Source organism: Pungitius pungitius, chromosome 3 (assembly GCF_949316345.1).
Source record: "Pungitius pungitius chromosome 3, fPunPun2.1, whole genome shotgun sequence".
Classification (NCBI taxonomy): Eukaryota; Metazoa; Chordata; class Actinopteri; order Perciformes; family Gasterosteidae; genus Pungitius; species Pungitius pungitius.
The window spans coordinates 17,878,756-17,898,526 of NC_084902.1; the positions used below are offsets into that span (position 1 = coordinate 17,878,756).

The window sequence follows — 19,771 nt, forward strand, 5'->3', positions numbered from 1 at the left end:
ATATTGTGGCCGTAAAGATAAAAGTGCCTCTTTTTTTTTTACTGAATCCTGACACGGCGCTCACTCTAAATCGCGGGACAATCCGGAAAACTCCACTCTAAATTCGAAAGAAACCCCAAAACTACTGAAACATAATTAGTGATTATGAAAAAACTATAATAGATATCAACGAGCTGTTTTTTTAATAAAATTGTTAAGACTTGTGTCAACATTTTAAAGTTTAAATGGTGTCTCTAGCTGAAAGATTGGAAAAGCTGAAAAAGTTGAAAGTTGAAGAAGTTTTGAAAGGATTTGAAAATTTAATCCATTAGGAAACCATGTTAAAAAGGTTGAAGATATTAATTTATATTAATTCAATTATAAGAGCTAAAAAGCTGAAAAGTCATAGCACCCCTCCCCTGAATGAGCTGAACATTTTAATATTTGAATGGTCTTAATAGCTGAAAGTGTGAAGGAGTTGAAAGGTGCGGCGGAAGAAATAGAAGAATAATATGAAGAAGATGAATAAGGCGGAATAAAGATTAGAAGAACAATACTTGGAATGCTTGAAGCATTCCAACTAATACTAGAAAATGCATTTCCTGCTGAAAATGCGTTGGAATGCAAAAAGCTGAAGTTAATTTCAAAAAGTTGCTTAAAGTACAGAAATGAAACAAGCTGAAATTATTCTAAATATTGCTGAAAGAATAGAAAAAGCTGAAATACATTTTAAAATGGCTGAAAATACAGAAATGAGTAAAGCTGAAATGAACTTGAAACAATTGCAAAAAAACTGAAATGGGAGAAGCTTCTATGAATTTGAAATCACAGAAATAATAAAAGCTGGAATTAATTTCAAAAAGTTGCTTAAAATGCAACAAGCTGAAATTATTTTAAACATTGCTGAAAGAATAGAAAAAGCTGAAATACATGAATGAGAAAAGCTGAAATGAACTTGAAAGAATATCCAAAAAACAGAAATGGGAGAAGCTTCTATGAATTTGATATCACAGAAATAATAAAAGCTGAAATTATTCTAAACATTGCTGAAATAAAAAAGGCTGAAATACATTTAAAAATTGCTAAAAATACAGAAATGAGAAAAGCTGAAACGAACTTGAAAGAATTGGAAAAAACAGAAATGGGGGAAGCTTCTATGAATTTGACAAAATACAGAACTAATAAAAGCTTAAATTACTTCTAAACATTGCTGAATCTTTTTCATTCAAACTTAATGAACTTGTACACCGCTTTGCTAGTCTTCTGACAACTCAAAGAGCTTTAATACTAGATGACATCTCTCACTCATTAATACACTGATGACACAACCTACCATACACAGTGGCACCTGCCCATGTGCACAGAATAAACAAGACAGGAGAAGATCCTGGCAACAAGTCAAAATAAAATATAAAAACATTTTGCATGGTTGGTGAGTGCCTCGAAAGTTTGCAAATAGTGTAGAAATTACTGAAAGCTTCGTGGCGGTCCCATCAGAAACGCCCCTGGATACTTCCGGATAAGTTAACCGTCATGTCTTGATGATGTCATAAAGATGCGCGGTTTTGTGAAATAAACATGGACGCATACAGCGCCAATGACTAATACAAGTACTACGTGTTTCACTTGGACAATTAAATGTTAGTGGACACACACAAATACTACAGCCCCCATCTCGATTACAATTGTTCACTCCTCAGTGCGCAGTTTCGCCCACCAGCGAACCCCCTCCTCCCCCCTAACGCCGGCTGGTCCACCGTAACTTTTGACGTGCTTATTAACTGACGGACCTTCTTGCGGTCCGATGAAGGTTATTAATAGTATATTAAGTTGACGCTCTGTTGTGTAAAATAAAGACCAAACGATCTCCTGTCATTCGCGTAAGAAAACAAACTCACGTATCTGCAGCTCAATCCCCGAAGGAACAACGTCACGCCACTCCCCGTAACTTTTGACGTGCTTATTAACCTACGGACCTTCTTGCGGTCCGCGAAAAGGTTATTAATAGTATCACTCGCGTAAGAAAATAAACTCACGTGCCTGCAGCTTAATGACAACACCGAATGAACAACGTCACACCCACGGTTTATGTCTCCAGCGGGGAGTAGCCTTGTTAGCAGTATAGCTAGCTAGCAATCTAGTACTTATGGCTCTCACATGTCTCAAATATCTTACGGTCCAGCCTCCACATTACTTACGGTCTGCTCATCCCGGGTCTCCGTCCCAACTCACGACACGCACGTCCATACGTACCGTTATCTAACCACGGTTAAACCTGCACGTCCATACGTACCGTTATCTAACCACGGTTAAACCTGCACGTCCCTGAGCTACGTCTTTATGGCCATAGATCAACAGCTGGTCGCTAATTAGCTCACGGCGAAGAGAGTGAAGAGATTTAGACAAAATCCACACCTCAAACAAATGCTTCCTGGAGCAAAACTATATGGGGTAGCCAAAAAATAATGACATTTTGAGAGACCCAAGACCCTATCAAACGCATGAGTGTAGTTTGTATGTCTCTGTGTGTTTTAAAACTGCTCAAACAGCCGTTTACAAAAAGTGTACCGGCTGTGTGTTTTTTTTTAAATGTCGGCAGATTTGTATGGAAGCTTATGGGGCTCGGGGCAGACTTTGTCTCACAATCGGGCTCCTCACGCAAAAAGTAAATGACTCTGAGATTTCAAACTTATACGAGTCCAACCAGCACAAGCACGGCTAATGTTTTCTTTTTAAATGAAGGCTGAAAAGTGAATATTGTGGCCGTAAAGATAAAAGTGCCTCTTTTTTTTTTACTGAATCCTGACAAGGCGCTCACTCTAAATCGCTGGACAATCCGGAAAACTCCACTCTAAATTCGAAAGAAACCCCAAAACTACTGAAACATAATTAGTGGTTATGAAAAAAGTATAATAGATATCAACAAGCTGTTTTTTTAATAAAATTGTTAAGACTTGTGTCAACATTTTAAAGTTTAAATGGTGTCTCTAGCTGAAAGATTGGAAAAGCTGAAAAAGTTGAAAGTTGAAGAAGTTTTGAAAGGATTTGAAAATTTAATCCATTAGGAAACCATGTTAAAAAGGTTGAAGATATTAATTTATATTAATTCAATTATAAGAGCTAAAAAGCTGAAAAGTCATAGCACCCCTCCCCTGAATGAGCTGAACATTTTAATATTTGAATGGTCTTAATAGCTGAAAGTGTGAAGGAGTTGAAAGGTGCGGCGGAAGAAATAGTAGAATAAGGCGGAATAAAGATTAGAAGAACAATACTTGGAATGCTTGAAGCATTCCAACTAAATATAGTATCTATAGCGATATCCTTGATTCCAAACCAAATTCATTCTTTATCCATTCGTCAAGTTCAGTGAACATTACCTCTCACTTGTTTTATACATGTGTGTGTGTGTGCGTGTGCATACCAGGCTCTCAATATTCCCCGCACCCATGGCTTTTATCACCGAGTCACAACTCATCCATCACGGCTAATCATTTGTCCTCCATTGTCATGTTTCTCCTCACACTCCTTCATGTGAGGCGGTATTGGTGTCACACTGAGAGATGCGCAGCACGTTTCCACTTAACACATAGCGACGCAATATCCAGCATTCAGCCCACGCACAATGCCCCCCGAGGGATCTAATTCTAATTCATGGCTGGGCTGGCGACAGCAGCCAACCCATCACCCTAAAATGCTTTCACTCCTTGCCCTCTTTGCACTAAGTTCGTCCTCCCCCCTCACAGTTATGTCAGTCACCAAAAACATGGCCTGACACATTCTTATGTTTACTTTTCCTGTGTGGTCCCAATGAAGGTGGCCCGAGTCCTTCACAAAGAAATAGCGTAACTGTCTTGCCCTCTGTTATTTAGGAAAAAAAATACTTTTTGCAACTTCATAAGCAAAGTATGCTTGTGATGTGCAGAGTTGTTTCAAAGTATTAAAAAAAAGTAAAAAGTAATCCAGGAATGCATTGAGAAAGAATTGTGCATATAGACCTGAATCATCAATGCTAAACAATTTCATGTTGTATGTGATCAAGAGGCTGACTCATCCATTAGGATATCTTATGAAGACAAATAAAAATCCCATTTCCCATGACCTGGCATGAAATCAATCTTAACTTTTTACAGTATAGAAAGAGATGTTTTCACTTATGTTCTGGCCAACTGACCCAAAATAAACATAACATTTTACATAGAAATACATACAGTAACTATTTCCTAAACTGAGAAGAGAATCCATCACTCTATACATTCAGCTCAGACAGAGTGACTCTCTTATAATCTCTCCTCTTAATATTGATCATTTCTAATCTAAAAGTGCACAAAGTCGATGAACGCTGGTACCGCTCTTCAGAACCCAAAGTGGTTTTAATGCTGAAAAGATGAGGTAAAAGATTGTACACACTGTCGGGACGATGCCTGTGACTATCCCCCGGGCGGCTGAACCGTTTGCAAAACTAATACCCCCCACCCTGAATTCGCAATCCTAACTAGGGGAAACACTGTTAATACAGCAATATGGAAATATTTCATGTTTTATGTATGTATGAGTAAACTTTAGTTTTTTCTGCTGAGACTTTATTAGACAAGGATGGGACCTTTTGGACAGAATATGGAAGACCTCCTGGAAAAGCTTGATGAACAGGGGAGTGTAGTGCCTGAAGCTCTGGACACACACATGTCAATCTGTTGGCTGGTCTTCCTTTTGAACTCAAACATTTTAGCACTTGCTATTGTGAACAGTCTACGCAGCCTTCTCCACCATGCATTTTTATATGTAGTATTATTAATATATAGTAGTATTTTAATTCATAAAAGTACAAAATAAAATTGCCAGGAGGATTTTCAGTTTTTTCTTTTGTTAAGCATGTTACTCCTCCTCATTGCTATAAATGATGTCAGTTTTTGTGTAACTTCACTACTAATTCTTATCGTTTTGTGTTTTCGACCGATTACTTCTAATGCTGCGTTCACACCAAAAGCGAAGCGAATTCTTCGCGGGAGTAGATTCCATGCAAAGTCAATGCACAGAGGCTTCTGGATGCGTCTTTCGAGATCTTTTTTTAATTTGTCTTTCAATGCTCGGAGCAGATAAATTCTCAGAAAACAAAGCTTTCACTCTAAACATTAATGGGGAAGCCAGACAGGATATGAAGCTTTTTTCTCCTGAATTAGCGGATTGTTAGTTGTCATGTTTTAGCATCTAAGTCACTTTTGTCTCTTATATAGAGATTCACAGAATGTGGCAATGTCAGTATTCAGTGTTTTAACTATTTAAGTTCATTGTTAGTACTGAGGTATAAGTTAAGTGAATGTACATGCTTGCACATGCATACATTTTATGCCTGTACAATGAAAATGTGTGGAATTCTGAATTCCAGTTCACAAAAAATATCATTGTAATTGATGACACATTTTTAATTGGCTTCATTCATGTCTGCATTTCATTGTAGATGGTAGTAAAGCAGCATGAAATAGGATTTAACTGTAACAAAAAAGTTCTATGTCACTGAAATGAGAATTTTAAATGTATTCAACACCTATATTGTCACGGTTTGGTTCTGCTTCCTGTCTTATGTTTTCATGTCTCTTGTGTCCCTGGGTAACTTCACTTCCTGCCTTGTCCTGTGATTGCCTGATTGTTTCCACCTGTGTCCAATCACCTGCACCTCCCTAGTGTATTTAAGCTTTGTGTGCCTGTTGTCTCTTTTCTCGTCGTTGGTGCACGTCCTTCCTCGGTTTTTCTTTGAATAAAGAGCACCTGTTTGCGAAGCCTGCGTTTGAGTCCTGCCTCGTTCAGCCTGCACCAGCACCGTTTCCTGACATATATCTGTGTTTGTTAAAAGTAAAAATATATGCCACTGAAACAAGAATGCCAGCTTAGGGGAACAATATGATTGTGGTAGCCAGTACTTTTGTCTAAACTTTAATCTTTATACCGCAAACAATAATTAACGATGGTACTGATGGTTGATGAGAGAAAGATACATTTATAGATGGATGACGAGATGTGTATGCATATGTAGATTGGCTGACAGATGGATGGATGGATAGAAGCAGACAGGCCGTATGGGTGTGTCTTTATGTTGGAAACCCTCGCGCAGCCTCCGATACACAGCCCCCTCCCTTCCACCACCAGCCATGCGGCCAAGTGCACCTACAGCTGCCTCCAATCAACAAGGAAAACCCGCTGAAATCTCTCTCGCAGGAAGTCAAACTTGAAGCGTCTGCCACCGAAAGACGGGATCGGAGACGCGGAGGGGATGTAGCGGGCGGAATCCCGGACAGGATTACTGCGTCCTCCAACGGGTGGCGATTCTTTTTTTCTCTCCAAAAAATCGGCGAGTTTCAGTATGCACAGCCGTGCACGCTTTCACGGGGAGTTGTAAGTAGAGCTTCAGTCGTTGCCACTCCATCGCTCATTCCCTTAGAATTATTTTACCATCCTGAATAATATTTTCAGGGCTGCTCGGTGGATTATCAGAGTTGTTTGTCAGTCTTACGAGTTATCATTGATCACGGAGGACTGAGCTAGACACCGCCCTGACCCGCTTCCAGTGTGCCGGACCCGGATTGCATCTTCTCTCTAGGTTTCGGACAGGTGCCAGCCCGCGCGTTGGCGGAGGGAAACCGCGCGCATTACGGGAATATCTTTTTTTTTCGAGTGTGGGGGAATCGAAATAGTTTTATTTGGCCCAACCTGGACGGATAGCTGCACGTTCTGGGGGACAGCTGCACATTCTGGGGGACAGACGCCCCCCCTCCCTCCTCCTCCTCTCCCCGTTCAAAGCCCGCAGTCCGATGCTCGGATATTTGAAACGTAATTTGCACTCAAGGACACCCTCCTCAGTTCCTTATTTGCGGTTTAAAGCAAAAACGCACGATATATACTAATGTGTATTTTAAATGGGAATTGAGATGAGCATCACCCACCCGCCCTCATCGTTTGTGGATGTGTACTTGAACCCTTGTCGTGGGTCTGCACAGTGAGGACTACCGGCACCTGGATGGCCGGTTCGCCCTCCTTTTCTCTGTCTCTGCTGCCCGTGTGCGCGCACGTCTGTGCCGGTAATTCCGCTTATTCTGCTGCAGCCGCTTCTGCTGCCACCCAGTCCCAACACACACATACACACAAACACACACCCACACGCACACACAACAGAGTCCCGTCTATTCAGCCCCCAGAAAACTACCTATAGAGCCTCTTTCTGTTTGTATGTGCATGGGAAAGGAGTCGCGCGGGAGAGGAGAGCAGGAGTTGGGATAAGCAGCGGAACCTGATCACCCTTTTTCTTTTCTTTTTAACGCCTGTCAAGGGGCTTCTCGTTGTGATTTAAAACTCATCTGCTAGCGGACGTAGAGGACGAGGAAGAAGAAGGTGAAGAGAGTCTGGTGAAAAAGACGCAAACTGAGAGGAGAGAAGGTGGAGAGATCGATGAAGGTAAGGCTCTTTGATCGGTTGTTAATAACGCAGGGTGTGTGAGATGGCGGAAGATGCTCGGTGCGCTATGCAATTCCTTTTTCTCTTTGCCATGGGGAATGCCTGGCTCACTGCAGTGCCAACAGTAGTTTTATTCTTAGTGTCCAGGAAATGAATCGTCTCTGTAATCTGATTAGGGCTCGGATTTAATCCCGCTCCCTCTCTGACTGCTCTTCTGTTTTTTGTGCCTGTGTGCTGGCACTGTTGGTGGACTCTGTCATGCTCTCAGGCGGGTGATTTATTTAAAGCCCTCTAAAAAATGTAGCGCGCCGACCCTTGCATGCGGTGTTCCTCTCTGCTGCATCAGACTTCATTGTTTTTTTCTCATCAAGCTTCTGTGCCGCGATGATTTTTTCTTAGCTTTGCTGACAGCCCCCGCTGTTCATCTATGGGAATGTGTGCGTGCGTATTTGTGTGTGTGTGTGTGTGCGCGCGCATCAGTCTAATGCGCGCGCATCCACGGGGGCGTCCGTTCACGCGCTTTGGTTGAAGCGCAGTAATATAACCCATTCCAGGGGGATCTCTCTCTCTGTTTCTAAAGCTGCCTCATCATGCCGCTCCAGTTGACTGGCGTTACAGCCACATCTATTATGCAGGAGGGTAGGAGATGAGAACACAAGAGAGAAGGAAGAAGAGTGTGGTGGAAGGACCATCCCCTATCTCCAACAGTGGATGCCTAAAAATAAAAGAGAATGGCAGAGAGATGTTGTGGGAGAAGATGTGTGGTTGGAAATAAAATATTTGGACAGGGTGCGTGTAGATCATGAATAGATTCAAATAAGTTTACTGTCATTCGGGACCAGGGGAAGCTACTTAGAGACAGCCTACTCCAGAGAGCAGTGTAACAATGTTAGACAGTGTCCCGGTAACAAGGTCAGCCAAGGTTTCAGATACAATGTAGTGAATGGATGTGGTTTGAGATCTCTAGCAATGGTGTTGCACCACAGTGGGCTCTGGATGGTTTCAGAACCATGGATAGCTCTGATACGGATGGGGAGCACTAATGGTTGAAAAGTGGACTGGGCTACAAACCTGGCCCCTTAGGGTCAGAGGTCAGGGTTAGCTGATTAACAAGTGCCTGTTAACCCGAAGACCAGAAGAAGTCTGAGAAGTGAATATCGATAGTACAATCCATTAAATACATAACTTGATAATGTTGTTTCAGTCCATGGAAATGACCTAATGTATAATTGGTTTTTAAAACCCCCAATTAGGTTGCAAAGATCTTTTGGACCCCCACAACAATGAAAGCTTTTGCAGTTTAGTGCAGCAAAAGTTAGTGTAGCTGTTTGCGCAGTACCAATTTTTGCTTCTTCTGGTTTGTTATCTATATTTTGATTTATCCTAATTCATTTGATAATTACTGTGCAGTCTTTTCTGCTGGTTTATTATTTTTAAATATTAATATGAATAGAAATAACAAGGCCTCAACAATAACTCTTTAAAAGTGTTTGCAATGCATTAGCCGTTTGTTACCAAAACTGAGATTATGATTGTCATTTAATCACCATATATTTTAAATAATTAGATATAACTTTATGAACATTCTTAATTAAAGAAATACATTTTATTGAATATAGTAAAATTGTGAAATATTGAAGTAAACTCGTGTTCTGTTCACTGTCTGAATTTTTCACATTGGACATTAAACGTGACAATAAAGTGGTTGTCAGATTACCAAAATGGTTACCAATGGTTGCTCTTACTGATTAGCCCTAAAATGGCCAAGTTGCTACTACTTCTGAATTATGTACACATTTCAAATAGAATTGTGATCTTAAGAGGTAGCAGGATTTGGGGAAAAGGAGGGGCGTCTCTGTTTTTTGCAGTGTTTGTTGATCCTTTCCGGCTAGCTCTGGCAAAGGCCTACTCACACTGTAAACAAGAGACAGACTTGCTTATACAAGCAAACTGGCAGACAGGTTGGCACGGACAGAGAATGAAGCCATAGAGAATCCACCTGGTGCTTGACTGTGATAAAAGGAGGAAATGTGTTAATGCAACTGGAGTGACGCGTTGTTTTGTGGCGACTATTATCATATGAAGAGCATTACAGAGTCCTTCACTTCCCATTAGCAGAGAGAGAGTGCGTCCCACCTCCACACTTATTCTCAGCATCCCGCACTGATGTGTTTTCCACCTTCCTCTACCTATGACACATTTTGTTGGCTGCCTTTCCCGTTTCAGACAAACACAGGAAAGACTGTCCCCAAACTCAAGTCGTATGCATCTAATCGAGTAGAAGCTACAAATGTGATTAACAGACAAGACTTTGTATCCTCAAAGTCAGTTCTACCTCGGAATTAGTTTTGGAACCTGCTGAAAAGAAACAAACATGTGACTAATCCATTTACACTAAGAAGTGATCATTACATTCCCCATTTGTTTGATGATAGCCTTTGGTTTGCGGGTCTTCCGTTGCCGCCTTATCCGACTTATTTTTGCAACCCAGAGAAGTTTCCCCCTACTGGTAAATAGAGACAATGAAAGTTGTAAGACACTGCCGGACTGCCATCCCATGACTATGCAGGGTCATGGTCCACTGGATATCAAAAGAACCATGAGGTATTGTCAATGTTGGTGGATTGTAAAATAGTGAGTATTTCTCAATCATAATTTTGCTTCAAGGTATACCTGTGAAATGAATATAGGTCATAATTGTGCTCTTCTATGCCCATCTTTGAAACCAACCTTCAATGAGGTTATACTATTGGTAACCACAAAGTTTGCTACTTTTAACTGGTACTTTGTCCACCGTCTACTAATAGACTGCTCAGTTTTTAACATGCACACCAGCTACAAAATGAAGCACACCCAATTTCTAGAAAGCTTTTTTGTGCAAACTAAATTGTGGTTCAATCTTTTCAGGCCACCATGCAGAAATACTTATTTTCTGAACAAGTTGAAGTGCAATGCAGTTGTTAGTGGTTTTGTTTGGTGGAGTAGTCATTCAGAAACATTTCAGAAGCGGTACTTGTTACACATAAATGCTTGTTGTGTAACAACGCCCCCACTCCAACGACAGATGAGCAGGTAAGAGGCCGTAACAAATATCCAGATCATAATGTGTGCTTTACATTCCAGTGGAAACTCTGCATCTTGTGTGGTAAATAAATTAATCTGTGACTTAATCTCTCTCTGCCTGGAGCTACACACTGAATCCCTCCATCCATTCACCATCTGTTTCTTCATCCATCTGTCCATCAAAACTAGCTCACTGGCCTTGCCTGCATTCTTTTTTATTTTCAGAGATTCTCTGATTGGCTGTGGGGAGATATGTTGTAGCTCTACAGCTTTCTACTAAGCATTACCTAACATAAATATTACCTTCAAATGAAATAGTTGACTGAACTTCTTTCTTTGGTCCCCAGGTAGTCCGTCTTATCAGTAAAAGGTAATTTCCTTTCCAATGCTGCACACTTTGTTGACATTGTATTTGTTGGTTTTTATTTTTTTAGTATGGTAGGGGAAATTACAGCAAGACTACGAACACCACAATTGTTATAGAAAATAGGAACTTATTATGACTTTCATTTTGAGTTTTCCCTAAAGCAAAGAGAACAATGGAAAATATATTTACATTAATCCTTTCCCATTTTGGAATTCATCTTGTTAACACTAAGAGGTATAGACTAAACCGAAGTTTGGCTATTCATTGCCTCTGTGATCTAAATTGTTGTCAGTAGTTGGTGGCTTTTACCCGGTGCAGTAATATTCACTTACTCCCACACATGACACAAATACTGTTATAAAGTGTTAATTTATTTATGCCCCTCTTAATTTTCACCCCTCCTCCTCATGTCCTTTCTCTAATTTATTTTAGTAAATTGTTTTGTGATAAAGGCTTTTCTAAATAGAGCACAGGCATGTGACCTACATTTATGCCCAAATAAGGGAGTGAAGTTCATTTGCTTTGTTGGACTAAAGGAACAATTAACAGTGGTGTAAAATGATAAGAGTCCTTTTTTTCATGAAAAGATTTAATAAAAGTCGGGTTATTTAGTTTAGTTATTAAACCTGAACAATGTGCCGTTTTTTCGCAAAGTGAAACATAGAGATGTCCATGCTGGCAGTTAACGGCACTAACGGCTGCTAACGATGTTAATCTGACTGAGAAGTGAAGGGCAAGTGGTACATTCCGCCTCGGTCAGGAAGCTGAAACAGCTCATTGGAAGCAAACTATTCCAGGCATGTTTGAGGATTGCTTCAAACTTCAGCAACAACTCAACGGTTTCATAAATAAACATTTCTTGTCTTTTTTCTTTGTTAAATGAGGAATTCCTTCCCCTGTCACAGTAAAGATCCAGTTTGAATGTAATTAAACAGCTCAGAGCACATAACTGACGTGTAACAAGAGGGTCATTTCTTCTCTTCCTCTGGCCACCGGAGTGAGCCTTCACGTCTAATCTGACAGCAGAAGTATTAATGAGAAAAATGGTAAATCGTGTCAAGTTTAAATTGAATGTGAGTCGGCGTGATGCAGACCCCATGAGAGCCAAAGGTGTGAGGACACGTGACAAGCTCAACTACAGTGTAAATTCAATATGGGTTTCAGCATGCTAATCTCAGCAGGACAGCGATATAATGCTTATTACGTCTCGCTGTGTCGTTCTGTTTCCACTGTAGATCAATCTACTTTATCCATCTCCATCTTTTCTCCTCTGCACCCGCTCCCTTATTTTCTCTTGGTTGCTTGATGTATTCTTTCGTCCGTCTCCCTCTCTCTGACCCTCTTTTTCAAGTTGAAGGTCATATCTGACAGCTCACTGATGGATCGTGTAGTATAATGAAAGAACACAGTAGCACTCAGTTTTTGTTGTCGATTAGTTGTTTTAAGCCTGGGCGGAGTGGGAATTAAAACATTATGAGAAGCTGATAGAGTGTGTGTGTGTGTACTTATTTGTATATGTGTGTGATTGTTTTAATTAGTCCAATTAATATTTCATTCATAAAGAACTTGATCATTTGAATTGTGTATGTACGAAATACAGTGTTTTGCATGATTTGCAACCTTTGGGGGGGCGAACGGACCGGCTGACGGGGAGGGGTTTAGTAGTTGTTGTGGGCAGATGCACGTTTAAAAAAAAAAAAAAAGGGGTGCGGTGCAATCCTCTTGTTCAAAAACTGAAATAATATGCTGCTGTGCTTAATTTTCACTGATTGTGTTACAATTTAGCACAACACCTAACTTTAAATTATGTTAACATATATTTAAACTATTTGTGTCTTGTGGCAAAGTACTATCATTCTGATGATTGATTTAAGAGTAACTCTTACATATTTTGATATGAACTGTTAATTGTTAAATTTGTTGCAGACAATTTTGTTACATGGCTTTCTCAGCACAACCAAACAAGATCAGACTAATTATTACAGTGACACTTTACAGTCTAGATTATTGACTGATAATAAATCATTGACCATGATGAATAGTTGGGAGTGTATTGGTTCTATCATTTACAATAGCTCTTTTTGTTTAGGTCTCTTATCGGTTCTTTACGGTTAATATGAGAAAACCAACAAAAAAAACAAAGATTTTGTCTTTTTAGTTCCATATCCACAAGCTATAACATTCCTTCTTACGTTTAACAACAATATAGTTAACACAAAAAATGCGCAAACTGAAAAAAACCCACTGTAACTGTTAGGGTTTAAAAACTGAACAACATTATGAAGTAAACTTGAAAAACATTTCAAAAGGATTTTAGAAACAATTAACCTCTTGGCCTTTGCAGTTCAGCCTAGGCTGAATGAAAACATTTGAAACAGTTACTTTGTGAGAAATGTGATGTGCGTCTTTGTTTCACTGAGCAGACGGTGGTGGTTGCACTGGTTTTGCAGAAATTGCAATTTGCCAGTTTGCACCCTGGTCTCCACGAACATCATCTGCAATTCAAGCACGGACTCTTTGGAGTTGGTGGAGATGTGGCGTTGAGTGATGGGCGGGCCCTTTGTGAATGGAGAGGAACGAGGCTTGTTGTGAAATCTGCCCGGAAACTTGTTTGTTTCATTGGCGTTTAGATACCCTAGTAGTTTGCAGTCACGGCATTAGATCAGCCATGCATTAACAAAGCCGAGCATACTACCACCTCTGTGACCTCATGTGCCACTTGTACCTTGCAATGCATTCATCTGAATGTGTTGTACTCCTTCTCAATTTGAGACCTGTTAAATTCCAGAAATGCTATGTCTGATTTACTCCAATGTCAAGCTTTGTCTTGAAGGTTCAACTGCACAGTAGAAGGAGATCACATTAACAGATCTGTTATCATACAACGTCAATAATCCAACATCAATCCTCTTCATGTTACATATGTTTAGTTCCTGCACAATGAGCAAATGTCATGTTAATATTCCCAAAATCTCCAATTAACTAATACATATGTCTATGGCTCTTATAGAGTCACTGTTAACAGTTCATATATTGTTCATAGTTTGACGTAAAAATAAAAAAAGTCAATCCTCGCTTTGTGCTTTTAAAAAAAAAGTGTTGGTTAGGCACCGTTTAGGCAGTAAACGTATTGTTAAAAATATTGTTTTAGCACCGGTATCTGAAAAAAAACAAATAATACTCATCCCTAGTGGATAATTGTAAACATTAAAAAACTTGAATTGAATGGTAGGGGAAACACAGTAGTTTTTCATGGAAATTTGGTTTACAGTCATGGAAAAGTCATGAATCTTCATCGGTCAAAATGCTTATGAACCCTGCCTTTAAAACCTCACTGGGGGGTTTCAAAAGTTCCCTCTCAGGAAACTCGAGCTGCACGGAGCCGCACCTGTGGATGAGTGGACAAATGAGGAGAAGGACAAATCCTTCCTCCTTGATGCCCCTCTTTCCCCGGCAACCCTCTTCGGAGGTGCCTTTGGGGCCGTGGCGGACAAGCTCCATGCGGAGAGGCGGCAGGCGGGGGCTCTAGACGCCTTCCTTCTCCGACGATGCCGCGTCCGCGGGGCTGCTCGAGGGCAGCCCTGGCCGTCGACAAGCCTGCACCACCTGGCGCAGCAGGAGAGCGTTGCGCTGCGTGCACCCCCTCGTTGAGGCTGGGCCGTGGCGCGGCACGCTCAGGCGGAGCCCTCTCGTGGCCGGTCTAGTCTGAGGACAGCCCCCGCAAAGAAGGCTTCGTCTAAAAGACCCTGTATCTCTCTACTGTATCTCTCTCCTGGCAGGTCTCCCAGGTACCGCCATACGACCACTGCAGCTCATCCAGAATGCAGCAGCTCGACTGGTCTTCAACCTTCCGAAATACTCCCACACCACACCACTTCTCCGTTCTCTTCATTGGTTACCAGTGGCTGCCCGCATCCAGTTCAAAACATTGGTACTGGTACCATGCTGTGAATGGATCGGGACTAGTCTACATCCAGGACATGGTGAAACCCTACATTCCAACCCGCACACTCCGATCTGCATCTGCCAAGCTGCTTGTTCCTCCCTCACTGAGAGAAAAGCACTCGGCGAGATCGCAACTCTTTGCTGTCCTGGCTCCCAGATGGTGGAATGAGCTCTCCGATGACATCAGGACTGCAGAGAGTCTCTACATCTTCCGTCGAAAACTCAAGACACACCTTTTTAGACTCTACCTTGACTAAAACACTAGCAAACCGTAGCACTTAAATTGTACTTATAATGGCACTTTTCTATGTTTTGAAACTGCTTATTTGATGAAAAATGTACTTTCTTGTTACTTGTTCTTCTGAGTTTGTATCTCTATGTGGAAATGCACTTATTGTACGTCGCTTTGGATAAAAGCGTCAGCTAAATGACATGTAATGTAATGTCCGGAGAGTGATCCCCACCGGCGGGGTCAGGGCGTTACCGCATCCTTCGGTGCTCCCTTTCCCGCGGTACTCTCCGGGAGTTATTCCGCTGTCCCCGCCGCCGCTTCGGGGCACGGCCGGTTCCAGCGAGTGCGAGCCCCAGGGCCGTTCGCCCCCTCAGAGGAGGACTCGGACGCTACCAGACCAGCGCTTCCCTGCCAGTGCGCTGTTTCAGGGCCGGTGCCCCTGAGAGGTCTTTTTGGAGTGCGAGCCCTCCCCCATGTATCTCAACGGGCCCTGCGTACAGTCGACAGAGGTTGCGCCACCCAGTGTCTGTGGCGGCCCCCTCGACTTCGCGAGGTACTACCCACCCGGGTAGACCTCCAGCAGGCTTGTATATCGGAGCGAGAAGAGACCCTGCTGTGGTTGGAAGCCTCAGTACGAGCCCTTCTCCCAGACAGAGAGTCGGGCTATCACAGCCATTACCTCATCGACAAAGCTTACCACCACTTGGTTCTTCCTCTCGGCCTAGGGGTTCTAGTATGGTTCACAGACCTTTCATCTCGAGCCATGGAAACTCCCGGCGTGGCCCTCGAGGGGACCCGCCTCCTAGTAGCCGGTCTCTCGACCCAGGTCATGGAGACCAGCCGGTCTCTCGACCCAGGTCATGGAGACCATCCTTCACTCTAGAGCCCTCGCCACGAGGAAGGCGTATGCCGGTAGATGAAAGCTCTTTGCCACTTGGTGCGGGCAATGTCAGCTGGACCCAGTTAACTGCCCGGTCGGTTCAGTACTGGAGTTCCTGCAGGAGCGCTTTGCCACAGGTTTATCCCCGTCCACCATCAAGGTATATGTGGCGGCCCTATTGGTATTCCATGCCCCACTAGACGGCCGTTCTCTGGGGAGACACCCGCTAGTATCCCGCTTCCTTCGTGGCACTGTGAGGCTGAGGCCAGCAGCCAGCACTAGAGTTCCGTCCTGGGACTTGGCCATCATAATAGAGTGTCTCTCCGATACTCCCTTCGAGCCCATGGCGGAGGTCGCAGTGAAGTATGTGGCTCTTAAGACCCTCTTCCTGCTCGCTGTTTCTTCCCTCAAAAGAGTTGGAGATATACAAGCCTCTCGGTGGCCCCATCGTGCTTGGAATTTGCACCCGGTATGGTAAAGGCGTTCCTACTTCCTTCCCCCGGCTACATTCCTAAGGTCCCGTCCGCTTCGGTCGGGCCTATTGTGCTGCAGGCTTTCTGTCCTCCCCCGTTTCTGACGTCGGACAAGGCGAAGCATAACCTCATCTACCCAGTCAGAGCCTTAGATTTGTACGTTCGCAGGACCGCCCTGTGTAGGCTCTCCGAACAGCTGTTCGTATGTTTCGGGCCCCCCAATACTTTCGGCCCGGTGACTAGGATGAGCAAGTGGGTGGTTGAGGCCATCACACTTGCTTATGAATCGGCCGGCCAGCCCGCACCTTTGGCTGTCCGGGCCCATTCTACTAGGGGTATGGCGGCTTCCAAAGCCCTGAGGTCGGGAAGAGTGTCGCTTCACGACGTTTGCATGGCGGCAGGCTAGTCCTCTCCCCACACGTTCGTGAGGTTTTACCACCTTGACCGTAACGCTACACCTGGAGCACAGGTACTCTCGTCTGAGTGTGCGTCTTAAACTTCACACCACGATCACTTGCTCATATGGTGAGTGGGTATTGGGTTCCCACAGTGTCTTTATGCAGCTTGAGTTCCCTGAGAGGGAACGTCTCTCGGTTACGTATGTAACCTTCGTTCCCTGAAGGGAACGAGATGCTGCGTAAACGTTCTGCCATACTCCCGGCATGCCCGTGGCACTCGATTCGGCCCTTCAGAGATGAATGGTCCTGCCCTTCGGGTCCCTTTATAGCGCCCTGGTCCTGGCGTCGCCCGCCTATGACGTACCAGCTCGCCATTGGTTAGATTTCACACGTGCTTCATGACGCGGTCACGCAGAGGCGTTCCCACAGCGTCTTTACGCAGCGTCTCGTTCCCTTCAGGGAACGAAGGTTACATACGTAACCGAGAGACTATTTCTTTCTGTGAGAAAACACTTTTTTTTCTTTTGGCAGTATTTCTAGAGACATTTGCGCTGCCAGTGGCAGGAAGTCATGGAAAATGCATGGTAAAAAGATTTGGTGGTAATCTGCATAATACAGAACAAGTTTGTATTTATGGTTGAACTCTCTCTCACGGTTTGGGTTTGTTTCCTGTTTGATTTTGCAGTTTCCTGCATCTTGTGTCCTTGGTTTAGATTCACTTCCTGCCCTGTCGTGTTTCCATCTGTGTCCAATCACCTGCCGGTATACCGGTTCAAGATCTCCTTATACGGTATGAATTTCTCACGTTCCGTTCATACCGGTGTTACGCCCAAACGACTGACGTTGCTCTTGGGCAGGCGGATTTTATTTTCCTGTGTCATCGTGATGCGCCCGGCGGTTGAAGTGTATTGAGAGTGAGTCATGGTTATAACTTTATAACAACAATGAATAACCTGCATGCTGGATACAGCTCACAACAAGAAGTAACTCTGTTGCTACATGAAAACACGGAAAAGAGTGATACAGGAGGAACAACGAGAGACCAGAGATGCACCAACACCACTTGTGCCCAAGAGAGGAGCTGTGTCTGTTTGGAGGGTTTTTGGTTTTGGAAAATCAGAAAACAATTTATTGCAAGTCGAGTCTCTGGTGGCAACACTAGCAGCCACAACAAGTTCACACGCTAATGAGCTAACAAGCTAAACTCGCTGGCCAGTTGCGAGCGAGAGGCGAACAGCTGTTCGCCGCTTAATTAATGAGTTATACCGGAATACCGTCAGAATGTTTCTTAACACCGTGATATGGGTTTTTGGCCATACAAAGCAGCCTTAATTGTTACCCTGTTTGTGAGTCCTGCTTCCACCACGCACTTGCTGTGACACTGTCAATGGTTAGGCCTTTACAATAGGTTAAATATAATAAAGGACAGGTTAAGTAAGCATCTGAATTCTTAAATTTGAGTCAATCTTACCTTTAGCAATGAAAAACTAAATGTTAAATTTAGCTAGTTGATCAGATCAGTCACAACCCAGCACAGATATCTGCAGGGTGTGGCAATGGGAACACAAAATCACATGACCAGTCACATGGCCCACCACATTTAACTTCTGGTGCAGCCATGTTTGTGTGTCCTATGGCTCTGCTCCTGACCTGCTTCTCGGGGTGGATAGTCAAAAGCCAAAAGGTCTCTGTATATGTGTGTGTGTGTGCGTTTGTCAGTCCCCTGTTCGATTAAAATTCTTTGGATTTTACAGGCCAAAACACAGAGCGCTTCACGGCCCTATGTGTTTGCTAGGCAGATGGCGGTTGCTTTAAGGTGAAGCCTCTGTAGATTTACCCTCCATTTCACTGTCCATCGAGCACAGTGTGAGTGCATGCTCGTACTCACACAAAAACACTCCTCGCTTTTGTGTGTTTCATTCACCTGCCTTATTCTCCCTCAAAGTTTGGGTTCATTTCAGAGATGTTAATGTGTCAAAACGGCCTAAATCAAGTGTCAGTATTACTCAAACGTGCTTATTACTCTGTTAACAAAAAAAATGTAAGGCTCCTTATGATTATATTATGAAAGCAACAAAGTAACTTAAGCAAAGGTGTCGTTTTGTGATGCTTTGTCTCAAAGTCGCTAGGACCGGCCCAGCGATCGCACCAGCTGTTTCCCGGCATTTCCTCCACGACCCTGAGGACCGACCCTGCTCTGCCTCTCATTGTACCCGAACGCCTGCTGTGAAGCCGTGTTTAATAAAAGCATTAACTAAACACTCCGTGCTGTTGTGCTGCATTTGGCTCCGCCACACACCCGTGTCACCCCAACCCGTCGGGTCGACGAGTCGCACACTCGAGTCGCACTCGGGTCTCAAACTCGAGTCCCCATCTCTTATCATCGTCCCTTTTACCGTAAAAAACCATACCAACAACTTTTTACTCCTCCTTTACTCTTTACTTCATTTTTTTTGTGGTTTTTCCCACAAAATGAAAATACGAAGCGTAGCCGCTAAACCGGAGGTTCGTAGATTTTCACAGTAAGAATCGGCGCAACCGTCTGTAATGACAGCGGTTACCAGGGTAACAAGAGGAGAAAAGTTCATTAACGGATATAAATAAATAATCCGGGATGTGTTGGCAGCATTAGTTGACTACACTCGCTGCTCTTGACTCTGATATTTATTGTCCATGTATTGTTTTGCTTCAGTGAGCAGAGCAGAGACAGTTTAAGGAGATCGCAGGGTAAATGGTCCGCCACTGGAGTGCATACGTCCCGATGTCAGCGAACCGTCGGTCGGACCACCAGCGCTGTTGCCGTCTTGTTGAAAGGTTTTGTAACCAAAGCTCACGACGAATGGCACAGCAGCGGCCGGTGCATTCGACATATTTCCCTTGTGTGGCCGTGCGTGCGCAGCCAGCAATATCTGTCAATGTACGTGTTACGTAGGCAGGTAACGGAGGGAGGGGTATAGCGAGCTCCTCAGATGTTTCCTAAAAGTAAACATT

The 19,771-nt window shown here is 43.3% G+C and overlaps 1 protein-coding gene across 5 annotated transcripts in view; it reads left to right on the forward strand.

Moving 5' to 3' along the window:
• Positions 1-6,080: 6,080 nt before the first annotated feature.
• Positions 6,081-19,771, forward strand: part of si:cabz01090165.1 (uncharacterized protein LOC100333421 homolog) — a 268,340-nt gene continuing 254,649 nt past the window's right edge. For 2 of the 5 annotated variants that reach the window (XM_037462755.2, XM_062561289.1), the window contains exon 1: positions 6,082-7,422. The gene's annotated coding sequence lies outside the window, so the exon portion shown is untranslated. Of the gene's footprint in view, positions 7,423-19,771 lie in introns of all 5 variants that reach the window. The other 3 variants (XM_062561287.1, XM_062561288.1, XM_062561286.1) reach the window with 3 other exon arrangements.